At 41.9% G+C, this 22,847-nt stretch overlaps 1 long non-coding RNA gene across 1 annotated transcript; it reads left to right on the top strand.

Moving 5' to 3' along the window:
• The first annotated feature begins 1,941 nt into the window (after window positions 1–1,941).
• LOC134758735 (uncharacterized) lies at window positions 1,942–12,912 on the top strand. The gene is made up of 3 exons (XR_010134258.1): window positions 1,942–2,450; window positions 3,036–3,227; window positions 11,482–12,912. It is a non-coding gene; the product is annotated as an uncharacterized lncRNA (long non-coding RNA).
• Window positions 12,913–22,847: the final 9,935 nt, after the last annotated feature.

Here is a 22,847-nt window from a genome sequence, read left to right on the forward strand (position 1 = left end):
ATATAAAATTTTATAGTGTTAAGCCACTGAGATTTTGGGGAAATTTTTGTTCCAACAGCCCATTTTGACCAATACAACTTCAGAAACAATGGCCCTGGGTAAGTCAGAGGCATGGAACCCTCCCCAATGGTTGGTGATTTTGCTAACAATGGGTTGGTGGTTTTAATATATGTCCCAAATTCTTTGACATCATGCCTTCTTTCAAGGGAGAGCTTAATTTTTCTCCCCTTGAGTACAAGCTGAACTCAGTGACTTGCTTCTAATGAATAGAACAAGGCTAATGCTATGTGTCTTAGTCCATTTTGTGTTGCTATATAGGAATACCTGACACTGGGTAATTTATAAACAAAGAGATTTATTTGGCTCACAGTTCTGCAGATTGTACAAGAAGCATGGCACCAGCATCTGCTTCTGGTGAAGGCCTCAGGCTGCTGCCACTCATGGTGGAAAGCAAAGGGGAGCTGTTGTATGCAAATATCATATGGTGAGACAAGAAGCAAGAGAGCAAGGTGGGAGATGACAGGCTCTTCTTAACAACCAGCTCTGCGGGAGAGGGGAGACCAACAAAAGCCAGAATTCACTCACCTCTCCCTCCCCTCCAGCCAGGGAGGACATTAATCTATTCATGGGAGATCCACCCCTGTGACTCAAACACCTCCCATTAGGCCCCGCCTCCAACATTGGGAATTAAATTTCAACATGAGGTTTGGGGAACAAATATCCAAACTATAGCAGCATGGCATTAGATGGCTGAGGCTACCTGATAAACACGCTTTGGGATTCCTCCTCGCCCTCTCTCTGGAGAAAGCCTCTGACATATCATGGAGACACTCAAACAAATTGGAGAGCTCAAGAGGTGAGGAAGCGAGGCCTCCAGCGAACTTCGTGGTGACACATCATCTTGGAAATGGATCCTCCAACTCTGGCCTACATCTTGTCTACAACCTCATGAGAGACCCTGAGCTAAGTCATTTTTGAACTCCTGACCCAAAGACATTGTGAGATAATAAACTGTCGTTGTTTATATCACCAAGTATTGGGATAATTTGTCTTATAGCAATATATAACTAACACAATGGAAAAGGAATTAGATCCAGAAGTTTCAAAATTAAAAATGTTACTTTCAGTTTTAAAAAATCAGTGGACTTACTATGAAACAATAAATTCAAGATAAATTCCTGAGTACTCTTTCCCAACCAATCTTATTACCCTAAATCTCTCCTTGACAGAAATTCCAAAATTATTACCAATAACTTCAAAAATTAGAGTTCCCAAATAGTGAGGAGACTGTTGCTAGCCCTTTGTCTTTATCTCAATAGGAGATTTTTAAATGCAGTGGATGTTGTGGACCATGAGAAGATTATCTTCTATAACAAAAATATATATATGTATAATTTCTATATTTATCATTTGTTAAGCTCCAGTGAAATGCAAAATACTTTTTCAAGCAAATAGCAAGTCTCAGTAAATACCTGCCATAAGCTCAAGATCAGAGCGGAGGAGACCCAAATGTGATATAAGCTCAGTTCTCACCTTCTAGGAGCTTAACATTTAGCTGGCGAGATCAGACATGCATGAAACAAATTGGAAAAATACAAAATGAAATTTAAGTGGTAATGGAATGTAGGGAAGAAAAAATAATTTCCTCTCTACTCTTTATAGTTCTTAGTTAGGATGGACCCCTATAACAACAGATAGACTAACGAGGGAAAAACAAATACAAGTTTATTAACACGTATAGCTCATGTATGCATGGGAGCTACCCAGAGAAAAAGAGTAAATCACAAAGAGGTGGCTGTGAGTTCAGGTTTAAATATGATTTTCAACTGAAACAAAGAAAGAAGGTTCCATGGTTTGAATGGCCACTCTGTCAGGCCTCTGAGCCCAAGCCAAGCCATCGCATCCCGTGACTTGCACATATATATACGCCCAGGTGGCCTGAAGTAACTGAAGAATCACAAAAGAAGTGAAAAGGCCCTGCCCCGCCTTAACTGATGACATTCCACCATTGTGATTTGTTCCTGCCCCACCTTAACTGAGTGATTAACCCTGTGAATTTCCTTCTCCTGGCTCAGAAGCTCCCCCACTGAGCACCTTGTGACCCCCGCCCCTGCCCACCAGAGAACAACCCCCTTTGACTGTAATTTTCCATTACCTTCCCAAATCCTATAAAACGGCCCCACCCCTATCTCCCTTCGCTGACTCTCTTTTTGGACCCAGCCCGCCTGCACCCAGGTGAAATAAACAGCCATGTTGCTCCCACAAAGCCTGTTTGGTGGTCTCTTCACACAGACACGCATGAAATTTGGTGCTATGACTCGGATCAGGGGACCTCCCTTGAGAGATCAATCCCCTGTCCTCTTGTTCTTTGCTCCATGAGAAAGATACACCTATGACCTCAGGTCCTCAGACCGACCAGCCCAAGAAACATCTCACCAATTTCAAATCCGGTAAGCGGCCTCTTTTTATTCTCTTCTCCAACCTCCCTCACTATCCCTCAACCTCTTTCTCCTTTCAATCTTGGCGCCACACTTCAGTCTCTCCCTTCTCTTAATTTCAATTCCTTTATCCCAAATCAGATAGTGTTTAGGCTCTTTTTCATCAAATATAAAAATCCAGCCCAGTTCATGGCTCATTTGGCAGCAACCCTGAGATGCTTTACAGCCCTAGACCCTAAAAGGTCAAAAGGCCGTCTTATTCTCAATATACATTTTATTACCCAGTCTACTCCCAACATTAAATAAAACTCCAAAAATTAAAATCTGGCCCTCAAACCCCACAACAGGACTTAATTAACCTCACCTTCAAGGTGTACAATAATAGAAAAAATTTGAAATTCCTTGCCTCAACTGTGAGACAAACCCCAGCCACATCTCCAGCACACAAGAACTTCCAAACACCTGAACCGCAGCGGTCAGGTGTTCCTCCAGAATCTCCTCCCCCAGGAGCTTGCTACAAGTGCCAAAAATCTGGCCACCGAGCCAAGGAATGCCCGCAGCCCGGGATTCCTCCTAAGCCGTGTCCCATCTGTGCAGGACCCCACTGAAAATCAGACTGTTCAACTCACCTGGTAGCCACTCCCAGAGCCCCTGGAACTCTGGCCCAAGGCTCTCTGACTCCTTCCCAGATCTTCTCAGCTTAGCGGCTGAAGACTGACGCTGCCCGATCGCCTTGGAAGCCCTCTAGACAATCACAGATGCCGAGCTTCGGGTAACTCACAGTGGAGGGTAAGTCCGTCCCCTTCTTGATCAATACGGAGGCTACCCACTCCACATTACCTTCTTTTCAAGGGCCTGTTTCTCTTGCCTCCATAACTGTTGTAGGTATTGACGGCCAGGCTTCTAAACCTCTTAAAACTCCCCAACTCTGGTGCCAACTTGGACAATACTCTTTTAAGCACTCCTTTTTAGTTATCCCCACCTGCCCAGTTCCCTTATTAGGATGAGACACTTTAACTAAATTATCTGCTTCCCTGACTATTCCTGGACTACAGCTGCATCTCATTGCCGCCCTTCTCCCCAACCCAAAGCCTCCTTTGTATTCTCCTCTTGTATCCCCCCACCTTAACCCACAAGTATAAGATACCTCTACTCCCTCCTTGGTGACCGATCATGCACCCCTTACTATCTCATTAAAACCTAATCACCCTTACCCCGCTCAATGCCAAGATCCCATCCCGCAGCACTCTTTAAAAGGATTAAAGCCTGTTATCACTCGCCTGCTACAGCATGGCCTTTTAAAGCCTATGAACTCTCCTTACCATTCCCCCATTTTACCTCTCCTAAAACTGGACAGGGCTTACGAGTTAGTTCAGAATCTTAGCCTTATCGACCAAATTGTTTTGCCTATCCACCCCGTGGTGCCAAACCCATATACTCTCCTATCCTCAATACCTCCCTCTACTACCCATTATTTTGTTCTGTGTCTCAAACATGCTTTCTTTACTATTCCTTTGCACCCTTCATCCCAGCCTCTCTTTGCTTTCACTTAGACTGACCCTGACACCCATTAGGCTCAGCAAATTACCTGGGCTGTGCTGCCACAAGGCTTCACAGACAGCCCCCATTACTTCAGTCAAGCCCAAATTTCATCCCCATCTGTTACCTATCTCGGCATAATTCTCATAAAAACACACATGCTCTCCCTGCTGACCGTGTCTGATTAATCTTCCAAACCTCAATCCTTTACAAAACAACAACTCCTTTCCTTCCTAGGCATGGTTAGTGCAGTCAGAATTCTTACACAAGAGCCAGGACCCCACCCTGTAGGCTTTCTGTCGAAACAACTTGACCTTACTGTTTTAGCCTAGCCCTCATGTCTGCGTGCAGTGGCTGCTGCTGCTTTAATACTTTTAGAGGCCCTCAAAATCACAAACTATGCTCAACTCACTCTCTACATTTCTCATAACTTCCAAAATCTATTTTCTTCCTCATACCTGATGCATACACTTTCTGCTCCCTGGCTCATTCAGCTGTACTCACTCTTTGTTAAGTCCCACAATTACCATTGTTCCTGCCCCGGACTTCAATCTGGCCTCCCACATTATTCCAGATACCACACCTGACCCTCATGACTGCATCTCTCTGATCCACCTGATGTTCATCCTATTTCCCCACATTTCCTTCTTCCCTGTTTCTCACCCTGATCACGCTTGATTTATTGATGGCAGTTCCACCAGGCCTAATCACCACACACCAGCAAAGGCAGGCTATGCTATAGTACAAGCCACTAGCCCGCCTCTTAGAACCTCTCATTTCCTTTCCATCGTAGAAATCTATCCTCAAGGAAATAACTTCTCAGTGTTCCATCTGCTATTCTATCTGCTATTCTACTACTCCTCAAGGATTATTCAGGCCCCCTCCCTTCCCTACACATCAAGCTCAAGGATTTGCCCCCGCCCAGGACTGGCAAATTAGCTTCACTCAACATGCCCTGAGTCACAAAAACTAAAATACCTCTTAGTCTAAGTAGACACCTTCACTAGATAGGTAGAGGCCTTTCCTACAGGGTCTGAGAAGGCCACCGCAGTCATTTCTTCCCTTCTGTCAGACACAATTCCTTAGTTTAGCCTTCCCACCTCTATACAGTCTGATAACAGACCAGCCTTTATTAGTCAAATCAGCCAAGCATTTTTTCAGGCTCTTAGTATTCAGTGACAGACTAATGGTCTATTAAAAACACACCTCACCAAGCTCAGCCACCAACTTAAAAAGGACTGGACAATACTTTTACCACTTTCCCTTCTCAGAAGTCAGACCTGTCCTCAAAATGCTACAGGGTACAGCCCATTTAAGCTCCTGTATAGACGCTCCTTTTTATTAGGCCCCAATCTCATTCCAGACACCAGACCAACTTAGACTGTGCCCCCAAATAACTTGTCATCCCTACTATCTTCTGTCTAGTCACATTCCTATTCACCATTCTCAACTACTCATACATGCCCTGCTCTTGTTTACACTGCCGGTTTACACTGTTTCTCCAAGCCATCACAGATGATATCTCCCCGTGCTATCCCCAAACTGCCACTCTTAACTCTTGAAGTAAATAAATAATCTTTGCTGGCAGGACTATGCTGAACCTCCTTAGGCACTCTCTAATTAGATGTCCTAGGTCCTCCCAATTCTTAGTCCTTTTATACCTGTTTTTCTCCTTCTCTTATTCCATTTAGTTTTTCAATTCATACAAAACCGTATCCAGGCCATCACCAATCATTCTGTACGACAAATGTTTCTTCTAACATCCCCACAATATCACCCCTTACCACAAGATCTCCCTTCAGCTTAATCTCTCCCACTCTAAGTTCCCACACCGCCCCTAATCCCGCTTGAAGCAGCCCTGAGAAACATCGCCCATTCTCTCTCCATACCACCCCCCAAAAATTTTTGCCACCCCAACACTTCAACACTATTTTGTTTTATTTTTCTTATTAATATAAGAAGGCAGGAATGTCAGGCCTCTGAGCCCAAGCCAAGCCATCGCATCCCCTGTGACTTGCACGTATACGCCCAGATGGCCTGAACTGAAGAATCACAAAAGAAGTGAAAAGGCCCTGCCCCACCTTAACTGATGACATTCCACCATTGTGAATTTCCTTCTCCTGGCTCAGAAGCTCCCCCACTGAGCACCTTGTGACCCCCGCCCCTGCCCACCAGAGAACAACCCCCTTTGACTGTAATTTTCCATTACCTTCCCAAATCCTATAAAATGGCCCCACTCCTATCTCCCTTCACTGACTCTCCTTTCGGACTCAGCCCGCCTGCACCCAGGTGAAATAAACAGCCATGTTGCTCACACAAAGCCTGTTTGGTGGTCTCTTCACACGGACACGCATGAAACACTCCAAAACTCATGTTGACCCTTTGTCCTCAGTGTGGCAGTATGAGAGGCGGGGCCTTTAAGAAGTGATTGGATCATGAGGGTTCCACCCTAATGAATGGGTTAGCCCATTCATGTATTAATAGATTAATGGGTTATTATGGTAGGGGAACTGGTAGCTTTACAAGAAGAGGAAGAGAGCCCTGGGCTAGCTAGCACATGAGCAAGCTCAGCCCCCTTGCCATGTGATGCTCTGTGTCTCCTTGGGATGCCTCGGAGACCTCTCCTAGAAAGAAGGTCCTCACCAGATGCAGCCCTCTGACCTTGAGCTTTCCAGTCTCCATGACTGTAAAAAATAAATTTCATTCTTTTTAAAAATTGAGACATAAGAGATGTATATATTTTGGGGTTACATGTGATATTTTGATACATATGTATAATGTGTAATAATCAGATTAGGGTAATTGGAACATGCACTACCTTAAACATTTATCTTTTCTGTACTCTGGGAACATTTGAATTATTCTCTACTAGCTATTTTGAAATATACAATGAATTGTTGTTTACTATAGTCACTGTACTGATTTATTGAACATTAGGTCTTATTTCTTCTAACTGTATTTTTTCTATCAATCATCCTCTGTCCACTTCTCCCCTCTACTCTGGCCTCTGGTATCCACCAGTCTACTCTCTATCTTCATGAGATCCACTTTGTTAGCTCCCACATATGAGTAGAACATGTGGTGTTTGACTTTCTGGGCTTGGCTTATTTTACTTGACATAAGTTCATCTCTGTCGCTGTAAATGATGAGATTTTATTCTATTTTAGGACTGAATAATATCCTGTTGTGTATATCTACCAAGTTTTCTTTAACCATTCATCCATTGATGCACACTTGGGTTAAGTCCATATTTTGGCTATCATGAATAGTGCTGCAATAAACATGAGGGTCCATATATCTCCTCGATACATTGATTTCCTTTCATTTGGATAAATAACCCAGCTGTGGGATTGCTGGGTCATATGGTAGTTCTATTTTTAGTCTTTTGAGGCACCTCCATACACTTTTTCATAGTGATTGTGCTGATTTATATTCCTATCACCAGTGTACGGAGGGTTCCCTTTCTCCACAACATCACCAGCATTTGTTGTTTCTATCTTTGATAAAAGCCAGTTTAACTGAGATGAGATGATATCTCACTGTGGTTTTGGCTTTCATTTCTCTGGTGGTTAAATTAATGATGTTGAGCATTTTACACATACCTATTGGCCATTTGCATGGCCTCTTTTGAGAAAAGTCTATTCAGATCTTTCACCTGGTTTGAAATTGGATTGTTTACTTATTTTGCTATTGAGTTGTCTGAGTTCCTTATATATTCTTGTTATTACTCCCTGGTCACATGGCTAGTTTGCAAATATTTTCTCCCATTCTGTGGTTTGTCTCTTTGTTACAGTAGGTAGCTAGTCATACATGAGCAGGACAGGAGAAGGCCCCCTGCAACCAGGAATGTCAGGTGATCAACAGGTGATGGTCAGGCGGTTGTTAACTGTCTGTTTAAAATACTTGGTCACAGCCAGCTCCAGGGAAAGGCAGTCTCTCAATAGATAGAAAAAACCTCAAATTAGTGATAGCAGCTTCCTGATAATGAGAGACAGGACTAGCTGGATTTCCTAGGCCGACTAAGAATTCCTTAGCCTAGCTGGGAAGGTGACCACATCCACCTTTAAACACCGGGCTTGCAACTTAGCTCACAGCTGACCAGTCAGATAGTAAAAAGAGCTCACTAAAATGCTAATTAGGCAAAAACAGGAAATAAAGAAATAGCCAATCATCTATTGCCTGAGAGCACAGAGGGAGAAAAATGATCAGGATATAAACCCAGGCATTCAAGCCAGCAATGGCTAACCTCTTCAGGTCCCCTCCCTTTGTATGGGAGCTCTGTTTTCACTCTGTTAAATCTTGCAACTGCACTCTCTTCTGGTCCGTGTTTGTTACGGCTTGAGCTGAGCTTTCGCTCACCATCCACCACTGCTGTTTGCCGCCATCATAGACCAGCCACTAACTTCCATCCCTCTGGATCTGGCAGGGTGTCCGCTGTGCTCCTGATCCAGTGAGGCGCCCATTGCTGCTCCCGATCGGGCTAAAGGCTTGCCTTTGTTCCTGCACGGCTAAGTGCCTGGATTCATCCTAATCGAGCTGAACACTAGTCACTGGGTTCCACGGTTCTCTTCTGTGACCCACAGCTTCTAATAGAGCTATAACACTCACTGCATGGCCCAATATTCCATTCCTTGGAATCCGTGAGGCAAAGAACCCCAGATCAGAGAACACGAGGCTTGCCACCATCTTGGAAGTGGCCCGCCACCATGTTGGGAGCTCTGGGAGCAAGGACCCCCCAGTAACAATAAGATCTCAGGAGTTGGGTGAGTGGGCTCAAGCATGTGCACCAAGAGGCAAAATGGCAGAGTTTAATGGGTATATGACCTTCCTCTAGGAACATTCAACTGGTTAAGGGTAAAACACCTCAAGTGAGCATGTATACAACTCTAGTAAACACACTGTGCATGTGGCCCCTCCCAGGTGCTGGCAGGCCACTGTGCATACAGACAGCCCACTCCAAGGGACGAATCAGGGGAGAAGTAGCACAACACCCCTGAAGCATGCCAACGTATAAAACCCCAAGTGAAAAAGTCAAACGGTGCACTTGATCTCTCAAGTCACCTGCTTGGCCCTCGTCCAAGTATACTGTACTTCTTTTCATTCCTGCCCTAAAACTTCTCAATAAACTTTCACTCCTGCTCTAAAACATGCTTTAGTCTCTCCTTCTGCCTATACCCCTCCACTGAATTCTTTCTTCTGAGGAGGTAAGAACTGAGGTTGCTGGAGACCTGTATGGATTTGCAGTTGGTAACATCTTCACTTTGTTGATTGTTTTCTTTGCTGTGCAGAAGCTTCTTAGCTTGATGAAATCCATCTGTCTGTTTTTGTTTTCATTGCCTGTGCTTTTGAGGTCTTGTTCAAAAATTATTTGCCCATACCAGTGTCCTGGAGTGTTTCTCCAATGTTTTCTTCTAGTAGTTTTTTAGTTCCAGGTCTTAGATTTCAGTCTTTAATCCATTTTGTTTTTATTTCTGTGTATGGTGAGAGATAGCATACATTCCCCAATGTATGCTCTTGGCACCCTTGTCAAAAATGTTGGCTGTAAATGCATATATTTATTTTCAGGTTCTTTATGCTATTCCATTGGTCTATGTGTCTGTTTTAATGTCAATACCATGCTGTTTTGATTACTACAACTTTATAGTATATTTTGAAGTTAGATAATGTGATGCCTCCAGCTTTTTTTTTTTCTCAGAACTTTTTTTTTTTTTTTGCTATTCAGGGTCTTTTGTGGTTCCATGCAAGTTTCAGGATTATTTTTTCTATTTCTGTGAAGAATGTCATTGATATCTTGATCAGAATTGCATTGAGTCTGATCACATTGAGTAGTATTGAAATTTTAGTAATATTAACTCTTTAAAGTACCTAGTTTCAGGCATTATGTTATAAGCAATAGAAAATGGACTAAGACAGAAAGGCATTGGGGGGCCAATAATGGGGAAGTTACAAGGAAAAACTCAGTAAACAAGGGTAAGGTTTGTTATGTAAATTTAAGTCAGTGCCTTCTCCATTGGAAAGAGTCAGTAACTTAGAGTCATTCTTTTCTTCCTTGTACAGACAGGGAGACACCCTTACAAATGGAGATCTTCTTTATACATGTAAAGTCTCTTTACCAAAGCGTAACTGCTGCACTATTTTTACAGCTTCTCCTGTGTCTAAAATTTCTGAAAATAATCAGCTCAAATAATCCTTATGCGAAAGAAGCACATTTTAGGGAGTCATAGTCTGAACTCCTGCAATGTGATAAAGACTGCACATGTAGTAATTCTGGAGAAGCCAGGGTACATAAAGCCATGTGAGTCACACTCTCTGCTTGCAAAAGGGTTATCTCCTCAAGCTTGAGTAGGATGGTCCAAGCCTGTGGTTTTATCCCAGGCATGTGGAGGAGTTGGCAGATTAGAAAGAAAAAGGCCTGAGCAGTACCGAGTGGGCAAGGGCAGCAACACTCCCCTAAAGGGCCAGGGAGTTTTGGACTGAGATGAACTAGATGACCATTAAGATTTATTCCAGTCTAAGATCCAGTGCTTCTATGTCTGTAACATATTTTACAGTTTCTTGTTTTGATGCTGCAGTCTTACTAATAGCTATTATTTACTAAGCCACTTACTGTCTCATGTGTCCATATGAAGAGACCACCAAATAGGCTTTGTGTGAGACACAAGGCTGTTTATTTCACCTGTGTGCAGGCGGGCTGAGTCCAAAAAGAGACTCAGCAAGCATGGTGGGATTATCATTAGTTCTTGTAGGTTTGGGGATAGGCGGCGGAGTTAGGAGCAATGTTTTGTGGGCAGCGGGTGGATCTCACAAAGTACATTCTCAAGGGTGGGGAGCATTACAAAGAATCTTCTTAAGGGTGGGGGAGATTACAAAGAATCTTTTTAAGGGTGGAGAAAATCACAAAGTACATTGATCAGTTAGGGTGGGGCAGAAACAAATCACAATGGTGGAATGTCATCAGTTAAGGCTATTTTCACTTATTTTGTGGATCTTCAGTTGCTTCAGGCCATCTGGATGTACACGTGGCAGGTCACAGGGGATATGATGGCTTAGCTTGGGCTCAGAGGCCTGACACTTACTATTGAAACTGCCATTGCAAAATTGTAACTGAGGCAATGAAAGAGATCTGACCTAACCAACTCCATCTTGCTTCTAACCTCCAAGCTATCCTTGCTCGTTCCTGGGTTCAGGCTGAACTAACTTTGGGAGAAACTTAGTTTATAGTTTAGTGTTTAAAACAAAGACGATAATAGCTCTTTCACAAAAATCAACCTTCCTCTTGCCTGGGGACTAGATTCCCTTTGTAGGACTAACAAATTAGCCACAAGATTAGAAATTATGGTTTAGAAGTCATGCCACCGGAAGATTCTGACCCTCCTTAAACTATTCCTAAAATCAGTGCTTGAGCTGTTTTGCAGAGATATTTTGCAGATGCTTCACTTGATGGATTAGCTGGCACCACCCAGATCGATAAACTGGCTCATCTGATCTTGTGGCTCCAACCCAGGAACTGACTCAGGGCAAGAAGACAGCTTTGACTCCCGATGACTTCATCTCTGACCTGACCAATCAGCACTCCTGGCTCACTGGCCACCCCACATCCACCAAGATGTCCTTAAAAATTCTGATTCCGGAATGCTCGGGAAGACTGATTTGAGTAATAATAAAACTCTGGTCTTCCACACAGCCGGTTCTGCATGAATTACTCTTTCCCTATTGCATTTCCCCTGTCTTGATAAATCGGCTCTATCTAAGCAGTGGGCAAAGTGAACCCACTAGGCGGTTACACTATGGGCCAGGGTTTGCTGACTACTTTGTATGTATAAGCTTATTTATTCTTCATGATAACATAATTTTTAAAAAGGCATTGTCACCCTCACTTTACAAATGAGACAACTAAAGTGCAAAAAGTGTAAGTAAATTTCAAAGATCACAGAATTTGAATGCGATGGCCAGGGCTGAGTCCATGCTCTAGACAATAGTGTTCAACCTCTTCCCTTGGTGCTACCAGCTGGGGCCTGTACTAGTTTTCTATCCTCACCCTTGCACCATGACTTGGAGTCTCTCTGGAAGCTGACAGGAGAATTTCAGAGAAGGCACGACGCATCAGTGCCACTGGGAGGAAAGAAGCTTTTGTTTGATCCTCTAAGCCCCAGTTGGAACCAATCTTTGCAGTGGTGTTGGCAGCCTCAGGACTCTCTGGGGACTTTCCCATTCTGGAAACTGAAGATCTGCTTAAGCGCTGCACAGGTGACAGTTACCGGATCCTCAGCTAGCTCTTTGCTGTGGTGGCCAAGAAAATGCTCATTAAGTTTGGAGTTCTGTTTCCTTAGTTCCTTGTCCTGACAGCCTAAATGATTTCAGATTTTTCCAGTAGTGTGCTCTTCTCCCACCTACAAAACAAAATGTACATGTGCTTCCTAGGTTAAGGGATGGTTTTATTTAGGTCCAGCTGGATGGTGGGAACTGAGAAATACTGCATTCGAGGACTGGGGCAAGTTCTGAAGCTCCTAAGCAGTGGGTGCCCATGGAGAATACATTTCAGGTCCATTATTCATGACTTAAGTTGATGTTCTCAAGCATTAGGCCAAAGACCTGAAAAATACAATAATCCCCGAGAAATGTACTGCCCAGAATGTCATATTATCCCACAAGGAGGAATGCCTAACCAAGACTAGGAAAAGGACAAGGCCAAACCCCTTGCTGGGATGTACAAAGTGTAATTGCAAATTGTCAGTAATGAAGAATGCCACATGGTCAGTTGTGTTTACTGGAACTTGTCTAGTGATATCACTGACAGTCAGCAAGGGAGGTCAGGTTCCTGCTGCCTCACGGCCTCCCATAAAAGACAGGAGTAAACTTGAGTATAATGAGTCTCCCTTTTCCTGTTCCTCTCTCCTTCCGTGTATACCTGCTGCTTTCTTTTGAACTAGAAATCTATTTCATTTTGTTTGGAGAATAAAGTCTTTGGTAGATGCTAGTTATTGAATTCATGTGCTGCTTAAGCTCAGAAGACACAAGTGGACAGAAATCCTTCTACAGGGAAGTTGAGAATTTCCCTCTGAAGGTTCAAGTCTAAATCTGTTGAAATGAATTTATGAGAAATATATTAACAGGAAATAAGATGCACAAATGTATTAATGTGCACATGGACACAAGAGTCACACAAGTACAAGACTCAAAGAAGGGCCAGATGGTTGAGGCTTATATACTCTCTTCATAGAAGAGAGAGAGACGGGGGAAAATGAAAGCAATTTAAGGGATTGCAAATAATTTTTAGGGGAATCAAGAGGACTTGGGAGGCAGATATTATCTTGTAAATATTCTTAGGAAACTGAATGGGACCTGCAAGTTACAGGAAAGTGAGGGGCAGAACTGCACTGTGAACAGAGGTGGTCTTATTATGTAGAAAGCCTCCCAGGCAATCTATTGGAGCTGCCCTCAGAAGAACAAATAAAATCTATCTGGGTGCAGTTGTGGCTTTTAATCACTTATCTTCTTCTCAGATAAGAAAATTCCAGAGTCCCTTCTTGCACTTGGGGGAAGAGGGTGTGGGGTGAGAGAGGAACAAAAGATTAGAAAGGTTTTGGTTCTGAGGCAGCTTCTAAGGCCTTCCAATTTCTTTTGTCAGCAACAAGAAGAACAAAAAGCAAACCCTGTAAAATATTTAAAGAGGCTTATTCTGAGACAATATGAGTGACCACGGCCCAGAGAACAGTCTCACAAAGTCCTGAGAAAGTGTCCCCAAGGTGGGCAGGTTACAGTTTGGTTTTATGCATTTTAGGGAGACAGAAGTTACAGACAGACATAAATCAATACATGTAAGGTATATATTTGTTTGGCCTGGAAAAGCAGGACGTCTCAAAGTGGCAGATTATAGGTGCATTCATAAGGGAATACTATGAGTGGAAAGATGTTCCTGTGAGCGGAATCCACTCATAGGTGGATTCAAAGATTTTCTGATTGGCAAGTCGTTGAAAGAGTTCAGCTAAACACTTCAAGTCAGTAGAAAGAAATACTTAAGTTAGGATAAAGGGGTTTGTGGAAGCCAAGGTTCTTGTTATATAGACAAAGCCTCCACATAGCAGGCTTCAGAGAGAATAGATGGTAAATATCTTTTTTGAGACCTTAAAAGGTGTCAGACTCTTAGTTAAATTCTCCTACATCCGGGAAAGTTCTGGCTGCACTAAATGTGATTCTCTACAAGCACAAAATTTTCCCCACAAAAGAAAACTTTTCAGCCATAAAAAATGATGAGTTCATGTCCTTTGTAGGGACATGGATGAAATTGGAAATCATCATTCTCAGTAAACTATCGCAAGAACAAAAAACCAAACACCGCATATTCTCACTCATAGGTGGGAATTGAACAATGAGAACACATGGACACAGGAAGGGGAACATCACACACTCTGGGGACTGTTGTGGGGTGGGGGGAGGGGGGAGGGATAGCTTTAGGAGATATACCTAATGCTAAATGACGAGTTAATGGGTGCAGCACACCAGCATGGCACATGTATACATATGTAACTTACCTGCACATTATGCACATGTACCCTAAAACTTAAAGTATATTAATAATAAAATTAAAGAAAAAAAAAGAAAACTTTGCAGAACCATTTCAAAATATGTCAAAGAAATCTATTTTAGGGTAAAATATTTTTATTTCTTTCAAGATCTGCTATCTGTCATGTGATGCTATACCAGAGTCAGGTTGGAATTTGGTATCTTATTGCTGAAGAGTCCGTTCTGTTAGTCTTAGGATCTCTATTTTAATGTTAATGCTGGTCACTTGTGCCTAAATTCAAAAAGGCAGGGAGTAACAGGAGGCCTGTTCAAACTTCTTTCCCATCATGGCCAGGAATTCAGTTTTTCAGGTTTCTCATGGCCCAGAGGGGGTCTGTACAATTGGTTGTGGGGGCTTAGAATTTTAGTTTTGGTTTATATATTTAATCTGAAGTGGCCAGTATGCCACAGTGCCATATATTGGGGTTATTCTCTTGCCCCAACATCCTAATCCCCAAATGTTGATATTTTAGTGTATGCAAACTTGCTTCTATTTTTCTTCTGAGAATTTTAGCTTTCCACTAAATCCATAAGTCATTCCTTTAAATCCACAAGTCCTTCCTTTTGGGGATTATTAAAAGTGCTGGGGACTTAGAGATAGGAAAGAGACTAAGAAGAAGGCAGGGTAAGGAAATGAGTCCAACGTTGAAGTTTAGGGATGGAGATGGGAAACTGAGGATGGCAGGACCAGCCCAGAGCTGCCCCTCGGCCTCTGACCAGAGGGGAGAGGGCCCCTCCCAGAAGGCAGCCCTAAAGCAGAGCCCAATGGGCCATGCGTGCAGGAGGAAGGAAGCAGGCCCAGCAAAAAATTCTCTTTTAGTTCCCTCTTAGGGTGCAGATGAGGGTGGAGGGGAGTGAAGTCAACCTGTTCTGAATGTGAGGCCTGTGTGCTTTCTGGGACACCAGGGATTTGGGACCCACTGGAGGTTCACAGAGATATTCTTAGGGAGCCTGACTGTTCTCAACGAGAATGTTTAAGTTTGTGTTTTAATTTTAAAACTCTATCTGTAAGCCATTCTGGATTATCCTGGTGACATTCTTAGCAGCATTTTCAGGTTCTCCATTGGAGTTTTGTGTTTCTAGGCCTGGCCTCATGTGGCGAGAGTTACTGATCACAGCTCATAACAAGTCAACAGACAGAGGCATAGGAAGGCCAGCTGATAGCCAGGTGACACCCCACATGCTCAGCAAATGGCAAGCTGGCAGCCCTGCATATAGGAAAAGTGGTGGGAGCAGGACATCATCCCAGAGTGTATGGTGGGATGGGAGTTACAAACTGAAAAGAACTGCAAATTCAAGGCTATAGGCACACTGAAAATATCTATTTAGTGTCTGCAGAACATCTACCACATTAGTGTTGTCAGTTTCTGTTTTTATAGTTTTTTTGGTAGTTATATATATATATGTATTTTCTGGGTTTTATAGTTGTATAGATCTCTACACAGAATAGAAACCTAGATTTACGCTTTTTTTTATGAAGCACACACATACAAAAGTAAAGGCAAAAGAAGTCGACACCAGACAACTGTCGGGTTTTTGGGGATTTTTTTGTTTTTGTTTTCCTTAAGCGTAACAAAAAATCAGCATGTTCCTCATTTTGACACTAAGCTGATGAAAGCTCCTCCTTTATGTCAGTATGGTTCCCCTCTGGGATTTGTGCAATCCTCTGCCAAATGGAAGGACCCTTACTGAAGGTGTAACAGACACATCCACAACTCTGTCCTGTAATGTCACATGTAAATTGTGATGGCTGCAACAAAATCAAATCAACAGGACAAAACAAAACAAAACAAAACGGATTAAGTAGAGAATAAACTCAGAACACCATAACCTTTGAAGCTAAGAAAAGAAGCAGACTCATGTGGCAGACATTATATTTTTTACTGTGGTAATATATTCCTAACATAATGTTTATCATTTTAACCATTCGTGAGTGTGCACTTCAGTGGCATTACACACATTCATATTGTTGTGCAGCCATCAGCACCATCTATATTCCAAAACCTTTTCATTCTACCCAACAAAAATGTTGTACCCGGACACAGGAAGGGGAATATCACACTCTGGGGACTGTGGTGGGGTGGGGGGAGGGGGGAGGGATAGCATTGGGAGATATACCTAATGCTAGATGACGAGTTAGTGGGTGCAGCGCACCAGCATGGCACATGTATACATATGTAACTAACCTGCACAATGTGCACATGTACCCTAAAACTTAAAGTATAATAATAAAAAAAAATGTACCCATTAAATAATAGCTCCCAACTCCTCTTTCCTCCTAGCTTGTGATAACCCCTCTTCTTCCTGTCTCTATGAAATTACCTACTCTAGGTACCTCATATAAGTGGAATCATACAGTATTTGTCTTTCTGTGACTGGCATATTTCACTTAGCATAATTCCTTAATGTTAATCAATGTTTTAGCATATATCAAAGTTTAATTCCTCTTTGTGACTGAATAGGATTCCACTGGACAGACATACCACATTTTATTTATCCATTCATCCATCAGTGGCTTTACGGCTTTTGTGAATACTGTCGCTGGTGTACAAGTATCTGTCCCAGTCTCTAATTTTAATTCTTTTGCACATATTCCTAGGAGTGGAATTTTGGGGTCATATGGTAATTCTGTTTAATCTTTTAAGAAATTGATAAACTGTTTTCCACAGTGGTTGGACGATTTTACATACCCACCAGCAATAAAAAAAGATTCTAATTTCTCTACATCTTTGCCAATATTTGTTATTTCCCCCCACCACCCCCTACCTTTATTTTCTAAGAGATAGGGTCTCGCTATGTTGACTAAGCTGGTCTTGAACTCCTGGCCTCAAGTGATCCTCCTGCCTCCCATCTCCTCCCCTCTCAGTTTACTGGAGGGCTTCTGAGAAAGAGTTTTGCACAATTAAAAAATACACAAGAAAGAGGCAGTCCTTTTTCTTCTGGATATTTTTGTTTTAGATGAGATATCTGGAATTGCACAGCCAACTTACCACCGTGAGGGCAACTGTCCTGAAGACCAATCCAACCTGTGGAAGTCAGCAGAGCAGGAAGAGTGGATCTCTGGTCCCCAAAGACGTTGTTGAGTTATCAGATGAGCCAAACTTGGAGCTGCACCACCTTGGAACATCTTATCATATGTGATTATACATCTCTAACTGACAAGGACGTTGGAGTCAGGGATTTCTGTTCCTCGAAGCCAAAGCCATTTTAATTAGGATTTTAAAAATTTCTTCTTTGAAATGTACACAATTATACATATAAAATTAATATATATTGACCAAATATTTATGGCATCAAACATCAGTTTGATTTTTTTTCTTTTTTTTTTTTTTAATTATACTTCAAGTTCTGGGATACATGTGCAGAACGTGCAGGTTTGTTACATAGGTATACACGTGCCATGGTGGTTTGCTGCACCCATCAACCCGCCATCTACATTAGGTATTTCTCCTAATGCTATCCCTCCCCTAGCCCCTCACCCCCTGACAGGCCCCGATGTGTGATGTTCCCTTCCCTGTGTCCGTGTGTTCTCATTGTTCAACTCCTACTTATGAATGAGAACATGCGGTGTTTGGTTTTCTGTTCCTGTGTTAGTTTGCTGAGAATGATGGTTTCCAGCTTCATCCATGTCCCTGCAAAGGACATGAACTCATCCTTTTTTATGGCTACATAGTATTCGTGATTTTTTTTTAAGAGACAAGATCTCGCTCTGTTGCCCAGGCTGGAGTGTGGTAGCAAACATAGTTCACTGCAATCTTGAACTCCTGGGCCCAAGCAATCCTCCTGTCTCAGCTTCTGGAGTCTCTGAAACTACAGGCACACACCATCATGCCCAGCTAATTTTCTTTATTTTTAGTAGAGATGAGGTCTCACTCTGTTACCAGGCTTGTCTTGAACTGCTAGGCTCAGGTGATCCTCCGACCTTGGCCTCCCAAAGCATTGGGATTACAGGTGTAGGCCACTGGACTCAGCCTTAATTTGATCTTTGTCAGCACTGTAATAGCTCACAATCTGCTTATTGGAAGATAAGCGATGCAATATAAAACCTTATGAGATTAAGTATCAAAGGAACTATCACAGCCAGTCAGTGGTTCAGAGGAAGGAGTGAGGTTTGAGGCTGGAGTGGGATCCAGGCCAAAGTGGAGGTCATAGCTGAGCTGGACCTTGGAGGTGGGCAGAATCACAAGAAGACAAATGGAGGGGGCATTTTCTCCACTCTTTAGTCACATTTCTTTTTATAAGGAAAAAAAGTGCCCATATACCAAAGATTGTGCTCAGGAATTTCTGATAGTGATTGAAGCAATCCCTCTCTCTAATCTCACTCTCCCTGCATTCCTTCAAGTACAAGCTGTTTTCAAAATATTCTAGCACATTTCTTTGCAAACTGTTTTCATCATTTGGAACTTGCTATCTCACCTAAATGGAATGTGGGTTTACTCAGTTCAGAGTTTTTCAAATGTGATAGGAGGAGGCACATGAGCTGAAGCAAACCACCCAGAGGCCCCTGGAAAGATCTTCAAGCTCCCAGTCGTGGGTGGGACCCTTCCGACCCTACAGTGTACTGATTAAAATACAAGAAAAACAGATGAACAAAACCCAAAGCAGCTGCCCTTGCTTGCTCAGTGTGTTTGGATCCTGGAGGGGCTAGAGAGAAAGGAAAGGAGGTGTCCCTTAGTGAGGAGTGACCAAATGTCCCCTCCGCTTGTTACATACCGCAGGACAGCATTCTGCTTCCACAGGACAACTCAGAGAGGCCACATCCTGCTGTCTGTAAACCCTGCTGCTGTGTGTAAATAAATCTCATTCCTGGGAGGGTCTTGGGCTGGAGTGAGCAGCTTGATCCATTACCAGAGACAGTGACCCTCCAAGACAAGGCACAGGGGAGAGGACAGACGGCCAGGCCTGGGTCTGCGGCAGGCCACTGCGAACCCCCAAGAAGTCACTTAACAGTCCTGGTTATTCACCATGGAAATGGGAACCAGAATGCTGGGCTCAGGTGGTTGCTGTGAGCAGTACATTAAAACATTTTCCGTATGGCTGTCATTGGCAACGGGGTAGTAGTGAGTGGTGGAAAGATGCGTTATTGGTCTTTGCCCCACCTTCAGAAAGGCATCAAATTTAGGGATTTAATTATATCTTTAAATAGATCATCCACACAGTCATTGTGTTTTATGTGTGTGTGGTGAACAGGGAGACAGCGATGCTAAAACTATGAATTTGTTAAATGTGAAAAATTAAAATATACCATAATTGTTATTACCTTGTCTTGGAGGACTGTGTGTGTGTCTTATATACAGATTTTCTTCTGCCTCTGCCACCCCTGAGACAGCAAGACCAACCCATCCTCCTCCTCCTGAGCCTGCTCAATGTGAAGAAGATACAGACCTTGATGATGATCCATTTCCACTTCATGAATAGGAGATACATTTTCTTTTCCTTATGATTTTCTTAATAACATTTTCTTTAGCTTACTTTGTTATAAGAATACAGTATTTATTACATATAATGTACAAAATATGTGTTAACCAACTGTTTATGTTATCAGTAAGGCTTCCAGTCAACAAGAGGTTATTAGTAATTAAAGTTTTAAAGAGTCAAAAGTTATAAGCAGATTTGTGACTGGATGGAGGGTCAGTGCCCCAATCCCTGCATTGTTCAGGAATCCACTGTATTGTATAAGTATGTATGTGTATGTGTATATATATACGTATATATATGTGTGTATATACACATATATATGTGTGTATATACATATATATATGTGTGTATATATACACATATATATGTGTATATATATACGTATATATACACGTGTATATATATACGTATATATATATACACGTGTATATATATTTTATACACACACACCCACACTCACACATATATCTCCATTCCTGGAAATACTCCAGGCTTGAGTGTATGTATTTCCAGGAGCCTTAAAAAATGGCAACTGCTCAGGAGTGTCTTGACTTCTGAGAGGCTTGCAAAAGATCTAGCAGACAGAGCCCTTCTCAAGTCTGCAGGACAAGGGAAAAAGCATTAGAGAAAGGCAGGCTGGTTTTCAGAGATGTTTCAAGACCCATGGAGACAGGAGCCCCAGGGTGAAGTGTGTGCATTTTGGAAGAATTTGGTAAAGAGAGCCACCCATCTGTGCTGGCCCCTATTTTCTCTGCAAGAGAATCTGCTTCATAGGTGCTATGAAATTGCAATTGTGATTGAGCTATTAAATTGCTGCCCATGCCAAACCTGGCTCCACTGAGAGCTGAAGATGTTTCTGAGCTAAATGAACTGCCATCCACATAAATACAGTCACAAGCACGCCCAGGAGCTGGAGCCATCTACCAAGCCCAACGTTCACCTCTTCTTTATTTCTATTTAAAAAACAAACAAACAAAAAAACTTTTATTGACATATAACAAACACATCAAAAAATGCACTATCTGTAAGGGTACAACTCAGAGCATTTTACAGAGTGAACGCTCCCACGCCATTCCACCCAGATGAGTACAAAGAGCGTTACCAGCATGCCAGAGCCCTCCTCACACCCTACCAGGTGAGTGTGCCTCCCTCCCAAAGCACCCCCAGCTTCACTTCTAAGACCTTGGATTGCTTGTGCCTGTTTTTGACCTTTATGTGAATGAAATCACACAGTATGTGCATGCTCTTTAGTTTCTGGCCTATCTTGCCCAACCTTATGTCTGTGTGATTTATTTCTGATCTTCCATGAAGCACCATTTTCATTATTGTATAGGATTCCATTGCATAAATATACTACCATTTATTTCTCTGTTCTACTATCAAGGGACATTTGGGTTGTCTCTGGATTTTAGCTGTTATAAATACTGCCAATAGAAAGCTTTTTTGTTTATGCATTTGGGGAGGGGGAGGATATACCTAAGAATGAAACTGCTGCCCCACGGGGTCTGTGTATTCAGTTTCCAATGGTTATCCAGGGTGGCTGAGTCAGCTGATACTCCCACCAGCAGAGCCAAGAGTTTCTGTTGCTCCACATCTTATGGACTCTGGGTATTGTCAGTCCTTTTCATTTTCACTCTTCTGGTGGTTGTGAGGGGGTATCTCATTATGGTTTTAATTTAAATCTCCAGGATGTTTGATAAGGTTTAGCACCTTTTCATATGTTTATTAGCTATTTAGAGGTTCTCACGTGTTAAGTGCCTATTCAGGTCTGTGGCCAATTTTTCTATTGGGTTGTCTGTCCTTTTCATATTGATCAGTAGGAGTCTTTTATTAATTCTTCTTATGAACCTTTTTGTTACATGTTGCAGATATCTTCTTTTCATTCTTTTAATGGTACACTTTGATGAACAGAAGTTATAAATTTTAATATAGTCCAGTTTATCAATCTTTTCCTTTATGGCTACTGCTTTTTGTGTTCTCTACCTCAAAGTCACAAAGACAGTCTCCAATGTTATGCTCTATGAGCCTTATTATTTTATCTTTCACATTTTGATCTGTGGTCCACCTGAAATTGCTTTTGGTATATGATAAAGGTCAAGATTATTCGTTTTTTGGATATCTAATCAACCCAGCATCATTTGTTTTTTAAAAAAATCCTTTCTCCCTTATTTTATGTGCTACCTTTGTCATAAATCACATATCCATATAACGTGGGTCTATTGCTGGACTCTATTCTGTACCATGGGTCTACCCATATATTCTTGCTGCAGTCCTGCACTGTCTTAACTACTATCGATTTATGAGTCTTTATGTCTAGTAGTGCATGTCCCACAACTATTTTCTTCTTCTTTAAGTTTGTCTTAGCGATTTTTAGCCTTTTACGTTTCCATATAAATTATAGCATCAGCTTGTTGGTTTCCACCACAAATTCTGCTGGGATATTGATCAGAATTTCATTAAATCAATATAGACCCTTTAGGAAACAATCAATACCTCCAAATATTTAGTTTTTTTGAATCCATGAATATGGTATATTATTTATTTAATTTTTAAATTTCTTTTAGGAATGTTTTATAGTTTTCTGTGTAGGTTTGCAAATCTTGTATTGAATTTATTCCTAGCTATTTGATCTAAATGAATTCTTTTAAACTTTAACAATTGTCTACTGATACTATGTAGAAATATAATTGACTTTTGCGTATTAACCTTGCATCCAGAGAACTTGGTACATCAATTAATTAATTTTAATAGTTTATGTGTAGATTCATTTGGATTTCTACATATAATATGTCATTTGGGAATAATGACAGTTTTATTATTTCCATGCTAACTCTCATATATTTTGTTTCTGCATTTCTTTATATGCTTTATTTTACTGTCTGAGAGCTT

This window comes from Gorilla gorilla, chromosome 1, assembly GCF_029281585.2.
Source record: "Gorilla gorilla gorilla isolate KB3781 chromosome 1, NHGRI_mGorGor1-v2.1_pri, whole genome shotgun sequence".
Classification (NCBI taxonomy): Eukaryota; Metazoa; Chordata; class Mammalia; order Primates; family Hominidae; genus Gorilla; species Gorilla gorilla.